This window comes from Mauremys mutica, chromosome 4 (genome assembly GCF_020497125.1).
Source record: "Mauremys mutica isolate MM-2020 ecotype Southern chromosome 4, ASM2049712v1, whole genome shotgun sequence".
Classification (NCBI taxonomy): Eukaryota; Metazoa; Chordata; order Testudines; family Geoemydidae; genus Mauremys; species Mauremys mutica.
In genome coordinates this window covers 52,536,289-52,559,604 of record NC_059075.1, presented here as the reverse complement: position 1 = coordinate 52,559,604, position 23,316 = coordinate 52,536,289, and the positions used below count along the sequence as shown (strand labels likewise).

At 39.1% G+C, this 23,316-nt stretch overlaps 1 protein-coding gene across 11 annotated transcripts in view; it reads right to left on the bottom strand.

Annotated features, from left to right (window-relative positions):
• Window positions 1-23,316, bottom strand: part of NOVA1 (NOVA alternative splicing regulator 1) — a 250,784-nt gene that overhangs the window by 87,912 nt on the left and 139,556 nt on the right. The window contains exon 1 of one of the 11 annotated variants that reach the window (XM_045015313.1): window positions 18,956-19,023. The exons of the other annotated variants lie outside the window; for them this stretch is intronic. The gene's annotated coding sequence lies outside the window, so the exon portion shown is untranslated. Of the gene's footprint in view, window positions 1-18,955; window positions 19,024-23,316 lie in introns of those variants that run through there. 11 annotated transcript variants of the gene reach the window in all.

The following is a 23,316-nucleotide window of genomic DNA, read 5'->3' as shown; positions in this document are numbered from 1 at the left end:
CATTAGAGATGAACCATGAATTAGAAATAAAAATTCCTCTGCATACCTATAAATGCCTAATTGTTTCATTCACAGAGCCTGCAAATTCTTTGAAACAGCTATTTGGCTTACTGAGCTTACAAAGATCTGCTGGGTGTTTCTGCAAAGCATATCAGACAATTCAAGAAATTGACAGTATGTCTGATTAATCTTTAAATAACACCAAAATCTCTCTTTTTTTTTTTGTGGTTAGTGACAAGCATGGGGAACTTCAGGGGAAAAAAACAGAAGGAAGGGACCAAGAGAATCAAAATTGAGCTTGTGATGGAAACTGAACTAAAATTTAACTATTGAATGACCACCCCCACAGGTTCACAGAAGACAAATGTATCTGATTTCACCTCCTTCCCCTGGTGAAGATACTTCTACTAGAATAAAAAAAAATGCAAACTGTGGCTGATTTCTCCAAACCTTCTTATAATTACTGTTTCCTTTTTTAGAAATTAAATAAAGGTGTGCTAATTTAATATTTTATTTTAAACTTTTTGGAGGGCAAAAGTGACCCCTAACATTTCCATATTTTCAGATAACATGGGAAATGGATATCTGCATCTGGAAACTCGTTAGGGTGTTTGTATGTATCTATAAATAACTATGGTATTTGCCATATTGGTAAAAACTACTGGCATTTATGGTACAAGTATAGTAATACTGGTAAGTTTGCCTGTGTCAACAAGCCCTAAATTGGTATAGAAACAGATGAAGTTAAATCAGTGTAACACCCTTATACTGCTTAAGAGCATCCATACGAGAAATTACTTTTGCAGAATAGAACCAGTTTAAGTAACACTCTGATAAGGGGCACACTCCGTCATCTGGGGGACCATAGGGGACAGATTTAGTACAATCCATTTTAAATGACTGAACACTGTATTAATGGCATACCATTAAATGGCATGCGTGGTGCTGTCTGCAAGCCTATTCACAGTAGTTAACAGGTGTCAATTGAGGCTTGTAAGGGTATGCTTCCTGCTGATCAGCCTTTTGTTAACTTCAAATCTTCTCCCTCTCTATTTACAATTGCTAAACAAGTCAATCTCAGGGTTTGTCCTCACTACCTGGGTAAATCGACCTTAGTTACACTACTCCAGCTATGTGAATAATGTAGCTGGAGTTGATTAGCTTAGTTCAACTTACCCTGGTGTCTTCACTGCACTGCATCGACAGGAGATGCTCTCCAGTCGACTTACTTTACTCTTCTTGGGGAGCTGCAGTACCGGAGTCGACCAGAGAGCACTTTGCCATCGATTTAGAGGGTCTTCACTAGACCCGCTAAATCAAGACCCGCTGCATCAATTGCAGCAGCGTTGATCTGCTGGTAGTGAAGACAAGCCCTTACTCTCTCTCTATATGTGTGTGTGTGTGTGTATATATATATATATATATACACACACACACACACACACACAAACTAGTACAATGGACAAAAATAATGTATTAAATAAATGTTTATTATTACCATCACAATATACTTAAATTCTGATAAACCAGGGCTGCTACTTCTGATTCCATAAACATATGTTGATTTACACACACACACACACACACACACACACACACAAATAGCCTCCATCATATACAGCCTTGACTCTCTGATCCCCTCATCTGGAGCTAGTCAGCCACCCTACTATATGACAGTTTTAAACCACTTCAGAAGTTCAAAACAAACAACCTGCTGATTCCCCATTATATCAATATTTCACATGGAATGTATCAGATTTAACTTGGGTTTTAAATAGTGTGCTTCTGAATTGTCTCCGACCATGACAGGCACTATAGTGGTGGGGTGTTTGAAGCAGATCCTGCCCATTAGGTAAATACCATTTACAAGGAAGAACATCTAGAATGGTTTAGATGGGAAATTAGTAGCATCTTCTCAGTATAACAGGGAAGAATCATTTCTGTTCCAAAAGCTGTATCTGCAGAAGCATAGATTATTGTTGCAGGTGTCTCATTAAACTATTTGTAGAAAAGTAGATGGTAGTTTGGCAATTGTGTTCTAAAGAAAAATTTCTTTGTCAGCCCAGGATGCAGCCTTAGTACCCATTGGTTAAGGCTGACTCCGAGTATTAGCAGCAGCAGTAAATCGATATACATTTTGATGCACTTACATATTTTTAATGTGTTTTTCATGCTTTATTTGTTTCTTCAGGATGAACTCACCAACCTGAGTTTTATTTATTTATTGATATAGAACCCTGAGGTTCTTCTGATACCTAAGGTATAAAGGCACCAGGTCCTGGCTGGATAAGGAATGGCACATTGGAGGAAAATCTCTTGATTCTGACAGAAACAAGTTAGACACAGCAGAGAAAAAAATACTATGGATTACAAATTTTACCTTATCAAATACTAGTCATGGAGGTCTGCATAGCCCAAAAGTATATTCTCAAACTCTAAGGTGCTTTTTTAACTCAAGTTAGCTTAACTCAGTTAAAAACCCTACCTAATACCAAAGTGAACACATTTAAAGTGGGGTTTCAAATCAAGTTAAACTAGCTCAATTGAGCTAATTCAGTTGAAAAAAACACAACATCTTTTTTGCTAAGTTAGAAAAGGACAAGTGAGCAGAGACAATGGCCAGTAGAAAATGTGGTTTAAGTGTTAAGAACTTTAAAAGAATATCCTGCATAGACTCAAGGGAATTCTTACAGAGTTTTTAACAGATTCAGTTTACACATAGGGACAATCCGCTGAACTCATTGTACAATACTGATAAAAGCTCCAAAGTAGTGCCCGAGGAATGGGTATTAGTCTACAGACACCTCCCCGACTTACGCAATCATTCCGTTCCGGAAAACCTTGCGTTACTCGAATTTTGTGTAAGTCAGAAATGTATACCCATGCGTTACGCAAAAATTTCTGCAACTTGAAAATCCTATTTCTGGCTTATGGAACTTTTTCCGTAAGTGCGAATTTGCCTAAGTCGGGTCTTGCATAACCTGGGGAGCATCTGTTTAGTACATCCTTTAATAGTCCCTGTAATTGCCCCCTAAACTAGAGGGCCCTCTAAACCTAACATTTTAAGGAACTGGAATCTGAAGTTTTTTTTTCTGGAAAAATTGTAAGCTGTTACTGACAGGCCATTTGGTAGATAATAGAGCTTTCCACAGATTATTACAGGAAAAGGAGACAGAAGAACCTTCAAGTTTTAAGCACGTTTAAAATTACTTTACCAGCCTCTCAAACTCTCACATGTCAGGGACAGTGTTGATTTCCAAAGGGAGAATTTCCCTCTAAGGCTATGTCTACACTATGGACCTTACAGCGGCACAGCTGTACCGCTACAATTGTGCTGCTGTAAGGTCTCCCATGTAGCCACTCTTTGCCAGCATAATTAAACCACCCCCAATGAGCAGCGTTAGCTATGTCAGCAAGAGAGCCTCTCCTGCCAACATAGCACTGTCTACACCAGCACTTTTGCCAGTGAAATTTATGTTGTTCGGGGGTATGTTTTTTTCACACCCCTGAACAACAAAAGTTTTACTGACAAAAGTGGTAGTGTAGACAAAGCATGAGAAAGGAGGCTGGGAATGTAGGGCGGGAACGTAGGGCAGACCCCCCTCCACAAAACAAGAGCAACAACAAAAAAACCCCAGTTACTAACCTTTCCATAACCGTTGTCCTTCAAGGTGTGTTGCACATCTCTATTCCACTTTAGGTGTTTATGCACTCCAGTGCAGTTGTCGGAGAAATTTTCCCTTAGCAATTGTGGGGCAACACAATCGCCCTCTGCTGCCTCACACACTATGTGTAGACATAAAGGGCCAAGCTGCCCCAGTCCTGTTCTGGTCCTTCCTACCGGAAAGACTCCAACAGAGAGGGGAGGGAGTGAGGATTGTGGAATGAACATGTGGAACACATCTCAAAGAACAACAGTTATTACGGAAAGGTTAGTAAACCATTTTTCTTCAAATGATTGCACATGTCCATTCCATTGTAAGTGATTCACAAGAAGTTCCAACCAGAGGTGGTTTGGAGTCTACTTGAACAGTCTAAATTTAGCATAGTCTCCAAGATTGCTGGCAGCCTATTAAGAGGCATATGTCTCACATGATGACCAGGTTGCTGTTTTGAAAATATCTAATATGGGCATGTTAGCCAGAAATGCCACAGAAGTCACTTGGGAGTTAGTTGAATGTCCCAATACTATATCTGGCGGCTTCACGGTAGCCAACCAATAAAACAGGTGACTACAACCAGATATCCATGACAAAATCCTTTGGGAGGAAACAGGACTGTCCTTCAATCTGTCCGCAAATTGATAAACATTCTGCTCAAGCAATCTGCCAGTATATTCTGAGCTTCTGGGAGATAGGCTGCTTTCAGAATTATAGAATGGTTGATGCAGAAGTCCCAGAGTAGTACTGCTGCTTGACATAGCAGCAAGGACCAGGCTCCCCTCTGCTTGTTTACATAAAATATGGCAGCTGTATTATTGTCAGTCAGCAACTATACACCCTTTCCCCGATGAGAGGAAGGAAGGCCACAACCCTTATTGGATAGCCCACAATTCCCTGATATGTGTAGACTGAGATTTTGGGAAGAACACAGACTTTGCAACTGCAAGGGTCCCAGGTGAACCCCCTCTCCCCCAATCCAGGTCCAAGGGGTCTCTAAGGTAAGAAATTGTTGAGGTGGGGTGAAAGGAACTCCTTTGCCTTCAGTATCAGTTCGTATCAGGAGTAAGATCCCTATCCCCTGGTCAGAGGATGGACCTCCTCTACAGCTCCTACAAGGAGGAGTGATTGTATTTCTTGCAGTAACACTGTCTCATGAGAATAGATATAGTTTGACTTCTATATTTGGAGGGGGGCAGCTCCATTGAGACCAATGGGGCCACGGGGGGGGGGGGGGGAAATTCCACGCGGACCTGAGTCTTGCAGTTTGGGGGTGTAACACTCTTCTTGTTCCCCCAAACTATGCCCATGGTCATGAGAGGGTTCCTTAAAGTGGGATGGGGAAGGAAGATGGGAGGGGGGTAGAAATAAATTGGAGTGAATATTCCACTCCCACTCTGCTTAGAACCCACTGATCTGTTATGATGTGGGTCCAAGCATAATGGAAGTGGGACACACGGTCTGCAAAAGTTGGAAAAGAAACTGATGGCACTCTCAGTACTGGCAGTCTGCTCTTGATTTACCCATCTAAATGAGCTCTTGGAAGATGACACGTACCTTGTCACAGGGGGGAGGGATAGCTCAGTGGTTTGAGCATTGGCCTGCTAAACCCAGGGTTGTGAGTTCAATCCTCAAGGGGGCCACTTAAGGATCTGGGGCAAAAATCAGTACTTGGTCCTGCTAGTGAAGGCAGGGGGCTGGACTCAATGACCTTTCAAGGTCCCTTCCAGATCTTGGAGATAGGAAATCTCCATTATTATTTTTTTGATGAACCACCAGCTGCCAAAACAGAGGGTGGAGATGGGTGTTTTTTTTAACCTCTGTTCCTTCTCCTTGGCAGGTCATGGGTTGAGGAAGGAGCCCCTGAAAATGCTGGGACTGATGAGGATGGAACACCTTCTGCTTCACTGGTGGGGTGCAAATGCCCATGGATTACAGGGTTGTGATAGAGTCTCTGAGACTACACAGAGTCTCAATATTTTCTGAGATAAGCGATGTGCTTCAAAAAGATACATGCTGGACTGTCTTGCACCTCTGGAGGGAGACCAGAAGAATGAAACCAGGAAAAGCAGCTCACCAGGATAGTAGAGGTCATGCTAAGAGCTACAGAATCTGCTGTATTGAGACAGGGGCAGTGGAACAGAGGAAGTCAGGGGGAAGAGGCGGCCCGGGAGCAGGCCCTCAGAGGAGGGTAGGGGGAAACCAGGAAAGTGCGGCATATTTCCAGACCGGGTCCCAGAACCATACAAAAACAACAAACTAGAGGAGCTCCAACAACGGTCACGGAAGGTAGGAAGGAACTGAGGGGAGTCATGGTGGCTTGGCCCTTTATGCCTGCGTTGGTGCATGAGGCAGCAGAGGGTGTTCATTCTGCTCTGATGGCTGCCATGAAGGGAAAAACACTGACAACTGACACTGGAGAGCACAAACACTGACAGTGAAATGGACATGTGCAATCCCTTGAGACCCTTTTTTCTACAACTGGACTAGGTTCACAAACCAGGCCCTTCTTGACCATTAACAGCAGGATGGCATTTGACAGTCTGGTACAGAAAGAGATGGAAATGTAAAGAGACGCTTGAACCATTGAATAGGGAAGGCATTCACACAACAGACTAGAAGCAACAAGCAGAGATCTGGTTATTCACTGAAGATATGAAAACATGGTGGTTAGGGTGCTTTTTAATAATTCGGGAAGAAAGCTTTGCTACCTCTCCAAACTGTCATTGCAAAACCATAATATCTGAAGACATTTGTCAAAAAGGACTAATGGTGCGAGAGCAATTTTAGGTCTGAGTGGTGAAACAGATGAGATTTTCATAACAGGCCTCTCATTCACAAGTGCAGGTGGCTTTTCTGGTTTAAGAAGAGTGGAGAAAGCATTATCCATCTGCCATCTAGCCATTAAAAAATTTTGGGCACCCAAAAATTATAAGTCTAGGAGAGAGACAGAAGGAATAATTCTCGATGGTAATTTGGGAGTAACTATGGCCTATCAGGTTTAGAGGCACTTGGACTGCTGAAGGATATTCCTCTCTGGTTGTCATTGAGGTGGCAGAAAAGCCATGTGGGGTGAGTTACCTTGGAGATAGCCCCAACAGAGTGATTGAGATGTTTGTCATGAGACAAAAAGAGGCTAAACACCCTAAAAGTCACTTATTTCATTCCCGTTTAGTTTTCTCTGACTTAAACAGCCATTTCAAACGTAGTAGAAGTCATACTGATGAGATGCAATGCTGCAGAAAGAATAACATATGGCAAAACTAGAAATTTCAGGAAGAATCTTGAGTTTCTTGCAAAGGTAAAAGGAAACAAAATTTTGATTGGCATTCAAAAATTCAGCATTTCACTGGTTGCTCATGCATGTTCAAATATGGATGTCATAGGTTTATTCCCCACTTTGAACTTTAGCGTTCACAAGATGGGGACCTGCATGGACTCCTCTAAACTAAAATCCTAGTTTAGATCTGGTTCTTGCTGCCACCAGTCAAGTTTTAAGTGTCTGACACACTCCCTGTTCCCCCAAAACTCTCCCTGGGGAACACAGATTCAAACTTGAATCTCAACACAAAGGGAAACAACCCATTTCCCCCCTCCCCTCTCCTAGTGCTTAGGAGAGATACCTGGATTCAAATTCCTTGAATCAAAACAAAGAGGGATTCACTTTTCCCCCCTCCCTTTCCCCTGAAAATCCAAACAAGGAAGAAATCAATCAAGTTCTAAAAAGAAAAGATTTTATTAAAAAGAAAGAAAGAAAGTACCCTATCTCTGTAATACCAGGATGGAAAAATACAGGGTCTAACTTATAAATCTGGAGAGGCTCTCCCCCACCCCTTTCTCAGAATAATCAAAGTAACAGCACACAGAATAAAGATATTTCTTCAGCAAACACACAATTGCAAATGTAGAAATCAAATTATAAGACTAGTTCGCCTTTCTAATACTCACTAGACTGAATAGAAGAAAATACTTCAGGAAACTTGGAGAACTTGAAGAATATGTCTGGCCTCTCTTAGATCCAAAAAGAGAATGAATTCAAACAAAGAACACAGACAAAGGCTTCCCTCCACAGAGATTTGAAATTATCTTGTCCCTTGATTGGTTCTCTGGTCAGGTGTTCATCAGGTTACTGAGCTTGTTAACCCTTTACAGGTAAAAGAGACTTTAACCCTTAACTATCTGTTTATGACAATGGATTACAAGAAAACTTATTTAATCAGAAACTTATCTTGTCCACGTACGAGTTTATAAGTTGGTGCAACATAAACATAATGACTACTAGGTCCTGTCTATATTAGCATTTTTAGGGAAAACTCCAACTGTTACTCTACCACTGGTATAACTGCATCAATGGGAGATTTCCCTAAAAATGTTAGTGTAGACAAGACATTACAGTTCAAATCAGAGACTAGAAAAAAAGAGCCAATGTAAACAAATTACAAACTTTGCTGACCAAACTTCTTGAGGTTTAAAGTTCTTCTCATTTTAATAAATACAATAAGAGAGTACTTTTCTAGGTTATTTGCTAAAAGGTTAATATTAATATTCTTCTTTGAATATATTTCATTAGTATGTTTTGAAATGTTTTCTATACCAACATCTAAACATTTTCAGAATGAGTATTTTACAAGTGGAATTTTCACACATCACTAAAAATAAATGCACTGTGAGTTATACTAATACAATATATGAAAACTGTTTCACTTAACAGCTTGGTGATTTTGCTTAATAAATAGGTCACTATGCAAGCAATGGCAGTGACAGAATAAATAAATTACTTTTCTTTAGAGAAAAAAAAACATCACCACACTTTTGGCACTGCTGACAGGCCAACTGGTTTCTGTGACTGACAAACTTGTTGAATGTAATGGCTGAGTTGCACTATAATGTACATATTTTCTTGCATATATGATCTTTCACTCTAACAGGCTTATCTAGCTTTTATGCTAGCTCTGATTTCTCTTACCTGTTTCCATGAGAAAATGCAAATTAAAGCAGACATCCCAAACATATAGCCATGGCTTTACTCAAGTCTCTGTAAACTAAATCTGAAGAATAGCAAAGGGGAGGGGGAACTTGTCAAAATAGAATGAAGAATTAAAAAAAAAAGTAAGCAAATAAAAACAATACAATTTCAATAAACCTGAGAATATATTATTGCCCTTATATAAATCCATGGTATGCCCACATCTTGATTACTGTGTACAGATGTGGGCTCCTCACCTCAAAAAAGATATTCTAGCACTAGAAAAGGTTCAGAAAAGGGCAACTAAAATGATTAGGGGGTGGAGAAGGTCCCATATGAGGAAAGATTAAAGAGGCTAGGTCTCTTCAGCTTGGAAAAGAGGAGACTAAGGGGAGATATGATAGAGGTATATAAAATCATGTTGAGAAAGTGGATAAGGAAAAGTTATTTACTTATTCCCAGAATACAAGAACTAGGGGTCACCAAATGAAATTAATAGGCAGCAGGTTTAAAACAAATAAAAGGAAGTTCTTCTTCACGCAGCGCACAATCAACTTGTGGAACTCCTTACCTGAGGAGGTTGTGAAGGCTAGGACTATAACAGTGTTTAAAAGAGAACTGGATAAATTCATGGTGGAGAAGTCCATAAATGACTATTAGCCAGGATGGGTAAAGAATGGTGTCCTTAGCCTCTGTTCGTCAGAAGATGGAGATGGATGGCAGGAGAGAGATCACTTGATCATTGCCTGTTAGGTTCACTCCCTCTGGAGCACCGGGCATTGGCCACTGTCAGTAGACAGATACTGGGCTAGATGGACCTTTGGTCTGACCCGGTACGGCTGTTCTTATGTTATGTTCTTATGTTGTCAAAATTCTTCACACTCTTTCCATTTGTGCCATTAACAATTTCTCCATCTATTATTGAACCTGACTGTCATCAGCAGGGTTTGGATCTTTATATTCATAGCACAGACCTGTACTATTTGAGCTTCCAAAGTAACTGACAGCAATAGAAGGGTGATATCCACTATAAAGACCCACAAGTAGAGGGACATGAGACAAATACTTTGTGCCAATGGGTTTCACAGCTATTTGTTGACAGAAGAATGAAGAGATTCCGGATTCCTTAGTTCAATTACAGGTTCTGGGGAGGTTTGTGCTCTCAGACCCTTACACGCCCATACCCCATCTGTCCCACTAGCCAATACCAAAGCAAAGTTCAGTTTTTGTGCCATGTTACTGTCACCCCTGGTAGCTGGGAGGAGCAAAGTCCTGCCCAGTCCCTGCGATATGCTCACTACAGACAAGATTTTCGTAGAATTTAGTTGCCAAACTCCACCAAGTCTCACAAGAACAGAAAAATGTACATCCCTGACAAATTTCAAGCCCCTGCTCAAAAGGAAATAGGCGCTAGAGCTTCTCAGTAAAATAGATGTCAGATGATTTTTTAAAAAAAAACTGTGTGACAAATGTAACGGTGGTCTTGAATAATTACTGTATCCAAAGCTGTCACTAATGTAATGTTTCTGTGCCATCTGTGGGAATGCCTATTTCACATCAGGGGTCTGACTGGGTAATAGAGACTGCCCACATTGGGAAAGAGGGAGGAGGACCTTTCTAGTAGTCACTTAACAGCTTATACTTAAGGGTCGTTAAGGTTCAATTCTAGCACCAGTAGCCTCAAGTCAACTGTCATGGTGTGCTCCCAAACAACTTTGAACAGGGTGAGTCATAGAAAGCCAGGTAGAATCCCGCAAGACACAGAAGGATCTGTGCAGAGTAGGAGAATATAAACTGGTTCATTTAAGTAATTTAAGAGAAAAGCCAATGTAGTGTAACTTCTTGTGAAGCATCAGTTTAGATTAGTCTAAATATGCATGAAAGATGTTTGTTTTAAAATAGTTTTTCTCTAACACTTTACTTCAACTTTGTTTTTGTGTTGGTCAATATCACTGGCCACAGGTTTCCAAAGAGAAGAAATGAAGATGCCCAAAACACACCCAGAGCTGAAGTGTGTTGGCACACAGACTAACATACCCACATCCTGGTCAGAGTGTGGAAAAAATGTTAGATTCCACCCCAAGACAGGTAAGAGCAAATGGCCAAACATATAAAGTAGGCACATTGAGACCAGAAACGGGACAAAAGGTACCATGTAACCATGAAAATGGGCAAACATATTTTCCCCCAACCTTGTTCTTAGAAATGGCTGAACCATTTTAGGTCAAATTTTCAACAAACAAACAAAAAATCAGCTTTCGGCAGACAATCAGAATGGAAAATTTTAGCCCAAATGGTTAAATTGGCAAAGTTATAAGAAAATGAAAATGGTCTTAGAATGTGTGGAGGCAATGTTAACTACACCAGCTCTGCCTATACATTTTAGAATTTTTTCACCTCAAATTCTACTTGTCAACATTTGGACAGTTAACAAAACACAGATGTTTACAATTACCTTCCCAAGCAGGGAATAATTAATTCAGCATTTATGACATGGGTAATGGCAGCAGGAGTGACAGGCCAGTTCTCTGGCTCTGGTATCCCGTGTATCCCCTATCACAATCGGACCAATGGTATCTTATGTCTGAGGGTGGCTATTGGTTGTTTAAGAGGCACAAGAATAGAGCTCTTTAGTCTCAGGGAAGGACACTAATTAAGGATCCATTTGTCAATTTAAATGTTCAAACATTTTGAAGTGAATCTGTGTCCTCAATACAAAGTCTGATTTGTAGCTTTCACTAAAAATTTTCACTAAAAATTCAAGCCAAGTTTTAAAAAAACACCTCTCTTCAGAAGTTTAAAAGTAATGAATTCTTAAACCTGGCAAAATGTGGAGATTTGGGGGTTTTGGTTTTTTTATTCTTTTTTAGATCCCAAAGAGTTGCAGAGAGAAACTGACCTGACTCTTGTCAGTTTCACTGCTATTCTCAGGGCTCTCCCTAACTGCACTGAAACAGAAAAAGGCCCCAAATCAGTGAATATTCCCCCCTTTCCTTCAAATTTATCTGACATACAGTAGCTGGAGGCTGTCTCAAATAATGATGCTACCAAGTCATGTCCAGAGACAGGTTCCTCTTACAAATTAAGTATCCTCCTCCCCTCGGTGTATTTGAGATGGTAGATTCTCCAATCAGCTGTTCCACAGAGTGCAGGAGGCCTGGGAGGGAGGGGAAGAAGCTGGCACAGGGCTTCTCACCTGAACTTTGCTTTGGTATTGACTAATGGCCATGCATCTTTGTTTTGGTTTATCATCAGTATGTACCAGAGTAGTAGGATGGTGTCTCTTTAATTTCTCATCACCTGAGTTAGAAGATGGTAATAGAATGGTGTATTATGGCAATGGGGAAGCCTGCAATGATTTGCACTGCTGAGGTCTAACCAAAAATAAACATATGCATACTATTATAAACTGTACATTTTTTGAGAAACATTCACCACACTCTCCCTCCAACAAATAGACAAAACCGACACCCGCACTGCATCAAAAACTGGAGCAGGACCAAAATTATGTATGTGAAAAAATTAGACTGTTTCCATCCCCTCCTCCCCAATATTCTGCAAATGTAAAGCTTTGTTTAAAGAACAGTTTAATGTTCAGTTGCCAAGAAACTGTGTAGTCATCTCCAGGTAAACAGGCATGCCATTAACTTTTCTTTACAGAAAAGCATCTTCACCCAAATAATGGACTATGTCTAAACAGGGAGTGAGCAATGGAAGCTCATAGTGACTTCAATGGGACCTGTGGGAGCTCAATGTCTGAGTGGCTATACCTATGATTCAATCAAAGGTCTGACTGCAGCACGGGTTGACAAAGCTGCACTAGCCTTAATCTAGCTAGCACAGTTAAAATAGCAATGAAAATAAAGAGACTTCAGCATAGGCTAGCGACCCAAGTACATACCCAAGATCTCTGGCATGTTTGCATAGCCTAGGCTAAAACCCCTGCCGCTACTGCCGATATGTATTCACTGTTATTTTGAGCTGTGCTAGCTAGATTAAAGCTAGTGCAGGTATGCCAACCGATGCTGCAAGCACACCTTTGATGTCATGTAGACATACCCTAGAGCAGTGGTTCCCAAACTGGAGTTCGTGAATCCCTGGGAGTTTGCGAAATGTTAGAGGGGGTTCTTGGGAAAAAAATCCCTAATGGTGGACAGAGCTGTCCCCTCGGGACTCAGGCAGCCTGGAGCCCCTGGACTTCCAAGAGCTAAGCAGATCAAAGCAAGCATATCTATCACACTGAGGAGATTTAAACTTCAAGACTCCTTATAAGAAATGTAAAGGGAGGTGGATATTTTTTGCTGTTTTTAAAATTAAATAGGCAGCTTGTATTATTTTTAAAATTATTATGAAGAACAAGTTTAAGCTTTGTTGTAACGTGCGTTGTTTGCCTGGACTGCTCAAGACATGAATGCTTGTGTAGGAGGAACTCTTTGAGTTGGCTTCTTAAATACCTTCATACTTTTTCACATCTGATACTCCTTGATGAAACATAGGAGTCTTGTCTTATAACAGGCTTATTCAAAGTGATACAAGCTACGAAAGTGAGCTCTTGGAAGAGTGTTGCCATTTTCATAATGTAATAAAAATACTGTAATGATAAATAATAAGTAATAATAGTGTGTAATAAGCATGTTATAAAAATAAATTTTATATTTCCAAGATCACTGCTTTTATAATTTATACTCAGGTAAAGGAGAAAATACCTGGAAATATTCATTTTTAGGAAGGGGTTTGCGAGACTTGACATTTTAGTGAAAGGGGTTCACCGGTTGTTAAAGTTTGGGAACCACTGCCCTAGAGTCATGCCTAATAGGAACAGCAAATGTGTGTGTCACAATTCAGAGCTAGCTGCACCATAGGCACCAACTCTGTGGGTGCTCCAGCCATACAGCCCCCAAGGAAAAAAAAATAGTGGGCGCTTAGCACCCACTGGCAGCCAACCTCCCCTCTTTCCTCCCTCAGTGCCTCCCGCCCACCAGTGGCCCCACAGATCAATTCCTCTCCTCCCTCTCTGCACCTCCCGCCTGCCACAGATCAGCTGTTTCACAGCGTGCGGGAGGCGCTGGGAGGGAGGGGGAGGAGTGGGCACAGGGTGCTTGGGGGAGAGGCAAAACTGGACGGGGAGGGGGTAGAATGGGGACAGGAAGAGGCCCGGTGGGTGGGGGTTCAGGGGAATGGATGGAGTGGCGACGGGGCCTGGGAAAGAGCAGGGGTGGGAAGAGGCGAAGCAGGGGTGGGGATTTGGGGAAAGGGGTGGAGTGGAGGCAGGGCCTGGGGCAGAGCGGGGTTTGAGCACCCCTGGGGAAAGTTGGAAGCTGGTGCCTGTGAGCTGCACATTTGAACTCTCTCAACACACCCCCTCATGTGTTAGGTCTCTTGCCTTCACAAGTCCTTGGATGGAATACTACAAGTCTCCCACTCATAGGCTTAGTCCCCAGGGTGTAGCACCCAGTATACCAACTGTGATGACTAACAGGCTCACCTCTTCTTCAGGAACTGAGACCACTGGTGAATACACTGACCAAAACAGCCTTTTCAAACTGAGTATTGTGTAATTCTAACAGGAGGAATACAGTGCAACAGATTTGGCAATTTCGTTGGGAGATCTTACTGAATTAAGTTTAAATAGTTTTGCAGTTGATTGTTTTATAAATGCAAAATGGACATCTTATTGTGGGATTGTATGTAACTTCTCTAGGGGTAAGATGTGACCAGTGTAAACCAGTGTGAGCTTCAAAGCACTATTTTAAATACTATGCCAGTAAAGAAGGAACCTTTGGGACAAACAAAGTTGAGTGGGCTATATAAGAAATACCCGGGAAGAGATTAATGCAAAATCCCACTTTTCAACCCAACTTTTTGAAGTTATGACCTGAGGAGAAACCCCTTGGTTGCTGATTCCCTAGTCTCAGAATCTGAAGATCAAAGTCTTAACCTGTAGAAAGGAGGAACTCTCAGATTTGCGTGCACTTGTTCCGAGCTAACAGCTGATATGATCTTGTAGCCACAGAAAACCCCTTGGTGGTATTTGAAGGACTGCCAGAGCCCTTGCTAAAGTTTGGGATGATCTTCGGTAAGCTTACCAGCATGCGTGTAGGTTTCTTCTATTGTTTTTAATATGTTTTCTCTGCAAAGCTTTCACCTTAAGAATGTGCGTGTTTGCTTAGAAAGGGCTGGGTGGTAACTTATAGCTGTAGGCAATTACACAGTTTATAGCCTCTCAGGAGAAAGCAAAGCAGTCTTACTTGTTGGGGACCTCACATTACAGGCAGGGAAAAGTGCAACCTGGAAAAAACCCAGCCAGGAGTGAAAGAGATGTGGATCTTCATGCCCAAGACATGATGGCTGAGGAGCCTAGAGTGGGTGCCCTTGCCGGATCATGAGGGGGAAATGCAAGTGCTGTTGCTCGGGACCAGGGCCGGCTTTAGGGCAATTCAGCCAATTCCCCAGAATCAGGCCCCACACCCCTAAGAGGGGCCCGCAACGTCCTGAAGGAGCTGCCACCAAAGTCCCGCCACTGTCTTCGGCGGCAGCTCAATCGCTTCCACAGAGGAAGGTCCCTCTGCTGAAATGCTGCCGAAGGCACCGGCAGCCAATTGAGCTGCCGCTGAAGTCCCAACACTGTCAGCGGCGGCAGCTCAATCATTGCCACTGTCTTTGATATCATTTTGGTGGAGGGACCTTCCTCTGCGGCAGCGATTGAGCTGCCACTGAGGACAGCGGCGGGACTTCGGCGGCAGCTCCTTCGAATCGGGCCCCGCGGTGCCTAAAGCTGGCCCTGCTCGGGACTGTGACATACAGCATAACAAGAGAGAAGTGTTCTTAACAGAGTAAAAGTCTACTTACATATCAAGATTACCTAGAATGCTAGGCAGGCCTAACTTATCCCAGATAACCTCCCCCCTCAAATTCAGACTGCTTCCCAGCAGTCTGTCTCTCTCCCCCTCTTGTTCTTCAAGGGCTGTATTCTTATCCATCCTGATATTTATTGTTCCAGTTTCCTGCCTGGATTTCCCCCTCTCCTGGATCTAGGTCTGGTGCTGAAATCATCATGGTCAGAAGTAAATTTCAGAAACATATGACATCTGCATTGTTTGGTATGAATTGGTGAATAGGGCTATCAGAAGTGATTGTGCACTTTACTGCCTACATGCACTCAGATTCTACTGGAATTAACCTCTGGTAATCATATAGCAAACAATACAATAATCAAAAAATCAGAACATTTAATATTCAGAAAATATTACTCCCACATCCTTCACATTGTGAGCTCATACCCCTTATATTCTCTCCCTGACCCCTACACCAATGAGGCAATAAACTCAAAGTCTAACTATTTAATCACTAAAATGATTAAACATGGAAAATTCCTTTTACCCTATCACATTTTCTTTAATAACAAATTGCATGTAGGAAACAATCTTAAGGTTGTGTAGTTAAAATAAGAGAGCAGAGAAGTTAAATTTCTTAGAGCAATGTATGCACTATCATGCAGCAAGATCACCACATTGTACAGTATATATTTAATACTATAAACAAAAACATACTAAGCTGAACATTTAGTAAGGAAAACAAGAATAGAAAACACTACATATGTGGAGAATGGATGAATAGCCAGTGCTATTGGAACCTTAAACTTCTGAACTCACCAACTTATACATAAATCAATCAATCAGTAGAGCCGCAATAATGCATTATTGCAAGGTTTTTTTCCCATTTAATGTATGTCTACCACTGAAAAATTAAAATAATGCACTTCATGAATTTGTACACTTAAGTACATTTAGTCTGACATTGTCTCAACATTTATGATTTTAGGCTAGGATTTTCCATTTGGGCAACTGGGTGATTAACTCCCTCAGGCTTATTGAAAAAATCTGTCCTAGCTCTTGGATACTGACTTTAAAAAACAACATTTAAATTGGGCTCCTGCAAATGAATATGACTTTTTTTTATTTTGGTGTAGACTTTTTGCTGGTGTAAACTGTCATAGCCCCATTGAACTATACCGATTAACATCAGCTGAGGATCTGCCCCATAGTATTTAATGTGTTGAATGAACCAGGAAAACAGGAGAAGGAACTTTTAATTAATACACTAGCATGTCCCACTTGCACTTTGCTGGTAATTTCACACCCACCATAAAATAGCATTAGAGGTTATTTATCATTGCATTTATTCTGGAAGTGAAGTACATCCCAATTTTCTCCAATATTGCACCATTTCACATCTTATTTTATAGCCCCTGGAATACAAAGCAATTTAAAAAACAGCAATATTGGAGAAAAGAGGGCTTACCTAACTTATAGGTAGCTTCCAGTGGTGATCAATGAGTATGATATTAACATAAAGTGCATGCTGGAGTGTGACCCAAACAGATATGCCAAACAGTTGCTGGTATATCTACTTTTTGGACCTGGAAGAAAGGTAAAAGTAAAGAGGTAAGTAAAGTTTTAAATTAGTATATGTGCCAAATGCTGCTCTTAATCTGATCCTCTGGACTATTTGGCACAATTTACTGGGGTAGGTAGGTAGGTAGGTAGGTAGGTAGATAGATAATCTTCAACAATTTTAATTGTTTTGATATCATAGAATATAATTTAAGAATTTTGTGAACTTGATTCAAACAACTTCTATTAAATGATCGGAATATTGTAATGCCAGAGTATTGCTCAAAAATATATAACTATGGTATGTATGATATGTTCCTTAAAAAGTAGCAATTTGCATTGCATTTTTTGCTTGAAAGCAGAGGGAAACAATGGTTTCAGATAAACAAACTGGAAATACTTTTATTATAATTACGACATGATTAAAATAAGAATTCTGATATAATCCTCTGGTTTCCTGGAAGCAGAGTGCAAGAAAAACTGTTGCCATAGAAACAACCAGCACAAAACTGTAATAAACCTAGAAGAAAATGTCATTGCCTCTGAACAATGAATGAAGAAAAATACTGTTTGTGAACTACGATAACAAACTAAGGGCCCCAATCCTGCAAATTCCTACTCATGAGAGTACAACTTACTCACAAGTCTTCCTATAGAAATCAACGGAACTACTCTTGTGAGAGATAGTGTGGAGGGTTGGTCTGTCAGATGAGGAAAAAAATTCTTTAAAACAAAGCATTTAACAACTATTGTGTAACTGACAATTATGCTGTTGAAATTAGTGTTCCTCATGTACCTGCTTCACTGCATATGATTTTTTTTAAATGCTGGTTACAGTTTAACCTAATCACTTTGTTCATATGAAACTGAAAATGTACATAATTTTAGATCTGATTATTTCCAGAATTATTTATTTTTCATAACAGCATTAAACAACGTACACTTCTCAGCAAAAGTTACGTCCATCACCAAGACATTGCAACTGCACAGTTGTTCTGGTACTGAATTGCACTGACAATTTATATATATCTAGAATGCAGCAGCTGAAAAATCAGTAAAACCTCATTTTAATATCAATCATTTGCATTTTTAATAACCCATGTTAAACTATTTGACATAGTCAGTCTTCTGGGATTATTTTTCAATACCATAATACAGCATCAGTCATAATCACTAATTATTTGTTACAAATTAGGAACAGTATACTCTGATATATGTGTATATGTATACATCCCATCAAACTTTACGGTATATCTCCATATGCGCAAACAGACTCTAGGTATCATCTTTGTCTTGGCCCATACATCCAGACTGTGTTTATATTTTATTTCTCCTTCATCTCTAACATCCTAAAGATCCAATCTTTTCTGTCTGTACCAACTGCCCAAACTCTTTTCCTCGCCCCTATCTCACACAACAATTTCTGTAATCTCCTGGCCTTGATGCCCCCAATCTTGCCCCTTTCACATCCATTCAAAATGCTGCCATTAATCTCTTCTTAATTTCTTGGTCACTCCACATCACCTCCTCTCCATGGTACTTTCTCTACTGAATCAAGCATAAAATTACATCACAAACTTTCTACAATAGAGTTACATCTAGCCTTTTAAATCTAAATTTGAATTGTGCCATCAACAAATGCCTTTGCTCAAACAGTGCTAGCCTTGATCACCTGTTTATCTGCTTTTCCCAGAAGTACCTTCATGGGCTTTTCCCCCATGCTGGCCCTTATGATTGGAAAAAACCCTTGACAAAATTCAAAGCTACCGCCTCCTTTAAAACCTTCCATCGCCACGATGCTTACAAATCAGGACTGTTTAGAAATTGTGACTTCTGTCATGACTAATTTACGCATAAACATGTGTCTTTACTGTAACCTTGTCTTTTCCCCTTCTCTGCCCCCCCTGCCCCGCACGTCTCTGTTATTAACCACCCACATTTTGTTCCGAGCTCAGTGGAATGCAGACTCTGTGTTATTTGTCTGTGGAATGCCCAGTACTCTGGGGCCTTGATTAGGGTCCTTAGGCATTACTGTAATAAAAATAATAAAAAATACAGATAAGTTCTTGTAATCAGACATGTAATGATATTCTGACCTTAAAGTAAGCCTGAATTTTTGTAAACATTACTACATTTCAAAATACAAAATCTAATGAGTCTTTCCATTGACATGAATGGATTTTGGATTAGGTCCTAGGTGAGGCTCTGATGGGTAAAGAATACAAAAGACCTAATCCAAAACCAACTGAAATCAATGGAAGTCTTTCCATTTACTCCAGTGGGCCCTGCATCAGGGCCTAAAATGGAAAATGCTGATGATAATCTATTTCACTCATTTATGTTTCACCAGCAAGCCAAGCTGCATGTGTAAAGAAATTCTACACACTTCAAATAAAATATCAATACTTCAAACAATCTAAATACAGTTTTTAATAAGGATAAATGTAAATCCTCAAAAGAAGCGATTGTCAATTCATTTTGCATTAGAAGGATAATTTTTAAAATAGATGATTATGTTTAAAAGCTAACATGCTGAAGCTTCATGCTATCATACATTCTTAGTGAAGTAATTTGTGTAATACTAGTAACAACCTACATAATCAGGCCTAAGGAAAAAAACATTAAAGCAAATACTGTGTTGCCACTGAAAATATATTTAGTCTATATTCCAGGATAACCTTGCTGCATATAAATATATTTTGTTTATTTTACTGAGAGGACTATTCATCCTTCAATATAAGATACTAAATAGATAGGTACAATATAGAACTGGACAAAGAATACTGAGTGATCTTAAAACTATTTAACAGCCATAGACCTAGCAAGAATATTTCAAAAGAATATTTGTGCTTAATCATTTAGGTGATGTGAAAAATTTCAATATTGCCATTCAAAAAAAATCTGACAGTTATGAGAGCAGCAATAGATTAAACACTATTATTTGAAATTAGGGCTGTCGATTAATCACAATTTAATTCACGTGAGTAACAAAAAATTAATCACAATTAAAAATTAATCGTGATTAATCACAGTTTTAATCACACTGTCAAACAATAGAATATTTTGGATGTTCTACATTTTCAAATATATTGATTTAAATTATAACACAGAATACAAAGTATACAGTGCTCGCTTTGTATTATTATTAAAAAATATTTGCACTGCAAAAATGATAAAATAAATAGTATTTTTCAATTCACCTCATACAAGTGCAATCTCATTATTGTGAAAGTGCAACTTACAAATGTAGATTTTTTTCGTTACATAACTGCACTCAAAAACAAAACAATGTAAAACTTTAGAGCCTACAAGTCCACTCAGTCCTACTTCTTGTTAAGCCAATCACTAAGACAAACAAGTTTGTTTACATTTACGGGAGATAATGCTGCCTACTTCCTATTTACAATGTCACCTGAAAGTGAGAACAGGCGTTTGCATGGCACTTTTGTAGTTGGCATTGCAAGGTATTTACGAGCCAGATATGCTAAACATTCATGCCCCTTCATGCTTTGGCCACCATTCTAGAGGACATGCTTCCATGCTGATGACGCTCATTTAAAAAAAAATGCATTAATTAAGTTTGTGACTGAACTCCTTGGGGGAGAATTGTATATCTTCTGCTCTGTGTTAATCTGCATTCTGCTATATATTTCATATTATATCCTCGGATGATGACCCAGCACATGTTGTTTGTTTTAAGAACACTGTCACTGAAAATCTGACAAAACGTAAAGAAGGTACCAATGTAAAGATTTCTAAAAATAGCTACAACACTCAACCCAAGATTTAAGAATCCGAAGTGCCTTCCAAAATCTGAAAGGGACGGGGTGTGGAGCATGCTTTTAGAAGTCTTAAAAGAGCAACACTTATGCGGAAACTACAGAACCCAAACCACCAAACTTCAAAAAAAGAAAATCAACCTTCTGCAGGTGACATCTAACTCAGATGATGAAAAATGAACATGCGTTGATCTGCACTGCTTTGGATCGTTACTGAGCAGAATCCATCATCAGCATAAACGCATGTCCTCTGGAATGGTGGCTGAAGCATTTTACATTGTTCTATTTTGAATGCAGTTATTTTTTGTACATAACTTTACATTTGTAATTCAACTTTCATGATAGAGATTGCAGTACTATTTCTTTTATTTTTAAAGTACAAATATTTATAATAAAATAAATATAAAGTGAGCACTGTATACTTTGTATTCTATGTTGTAATTGAAATCAATGAATTTGAAAATGTGGATTAATTTTTTTAATTGCTTGACAGCCTTATTTGAAATATAGAAAAAATGAATATGTGTAAACTAAAATCTGTTCATCACTAGCATACATTTCATAGTTGAGGCAATTATGTAACTCTCTCATTAACTGGAAAGAGCATTCAAAATTTATATTAGAAGAACATACCACCATGGTGCTCATTTTACCCAAAACACATAGAAATTACTACTTTATAGTAGATACCCTTCGTCCATATATCATAACAAAACCTAGTTTAATTTAAGCCAAAAGAGCAATTTATCCATTAAAACACAGGCTATATATTTGTTGCGGATCTGCTTTTAAAACATGGCAAAAAATGCATGTGCTTGTCATTCAGACAAACACTTCAGACAAGATAATTTCATGCTTTGAAATCTGCATGTGAATAAAAAAAATATTTTAAAACTTCTGGCTTAGTTTTATAATCAGAACCCACCACACAAAGCTTTCAGTACCCAGTTAGAGAGCATCTGCTCTGCAAGGACTTGAAATTCAAACACACTAATTCTCTATTGGAAACGGGAATGGAAAAACCACAGCTAGCCTGATCCAGGGCCAAGTAAAGCAATAAATCAGACTTAGGTCAAGCCACACTCTAGAGAGCTTTAATTTATAAACAGAAACTAAGCTTAACAGATTCTGTTTTCTGCCAAATGTTTTGTTATTCCATAAAGTTGCAAAAATATATCTATGAAACATTAAATAGTTTAGTAACATATTAAACAGCTCACTAAATTACTGTAAACATAAAGAGACTCATTTGCCTTTTATAAAAGAACCCATATATTCTAACTGAAAAGTCCGCTATATAAATTCTACAAAAGTCCAATAGTTACCTTTGATAATTTAAGCAAAACTTTGAAAAAGATGCCATTCTGCTGGCAAAGTCACTTATAATGGAAAGTATGAATCTGTCAAGACATAAGACTAAACTTGGTTAACTTCAAGACACAAAAATACAGAATTAAGTCTGATACAAAAATACAGAAGTCTGATAATCAAAGAGTTGACTAACATTCCTGCTACTGTAACAAGATTATTTGTTTTTAGAAATAAAAGTTGAACAAAATATTTTTAACTCTCTATGAAAACTTGTACACAGATTTTTTTGTAGTGTCCCCATGGTCTAAAGAATAATTGTTTACAGTTAATTTCTTTAATTCATCTGTTCCTAAAGCTTAATGTTAAGTATTTCTTGTACAGACTATACTGGAAAAGTTGGCTTCATCAAGACAACCCACTGATACAGGTGTGCTCAGAGAAAGCTTTTCTTGAAATGTTCCCTTGGCTGAATTTTTTTCCTTTTAAACAATCATTAACCTACATAGTAGCCAAAAAGCCAGAAGAGCAGACATGCAAGAATGTTGAGGTCAGTCTGTCTTGAATGAAGGAGTTCAGTGGATTGCAGACTGTCTACACAGCTCAGCCACAAGGTGTGAAATACTGTGGTAAGGAAGTGAAATGGTATATACATGATTTAGCCATATACATGACTTAGCTCCAGTGGTTTATCTCAAACAGTGTTTAGAATAATTTAACCATTCAAAACCAAATCAATATTACAGTTTAAGAGCAACACTGGCCAGTATTTATTTTTAATTTTTCAGAATATATGTTTTTGTATATTATAGAAATATTAATTTTTAAATGTCATTTTAGTGGGGTTATTTACATATGTTTGTTCTCATTGCATCCACTATGTTGCAGTTTGCTTATAAGAAAACCATAAAATCAATTACAAATAATAGTTTCTCATTCATGATGTTCTATAGAGTTAGCTTCCAGTATATACTTTATTCTAAGTCAGAGTGGATGAGTGTCCCTCTCACTGAAAGGGAAAAAAAAAGTGTTTTTTTTTCTTTTCAATAAAGACTTAAAAGAGAAAGGATGTTTATTATCTCAAGATAGCTCTCTCAATGTAAAATCATAGCAGAGACAAGGCTCAAACTGTTTTTACCTCAATGCATCTACTCAAAAGCAACCCTACACCTCTATGTGAAGTTTACCTTGACTAGCTACACCAAAGTAAA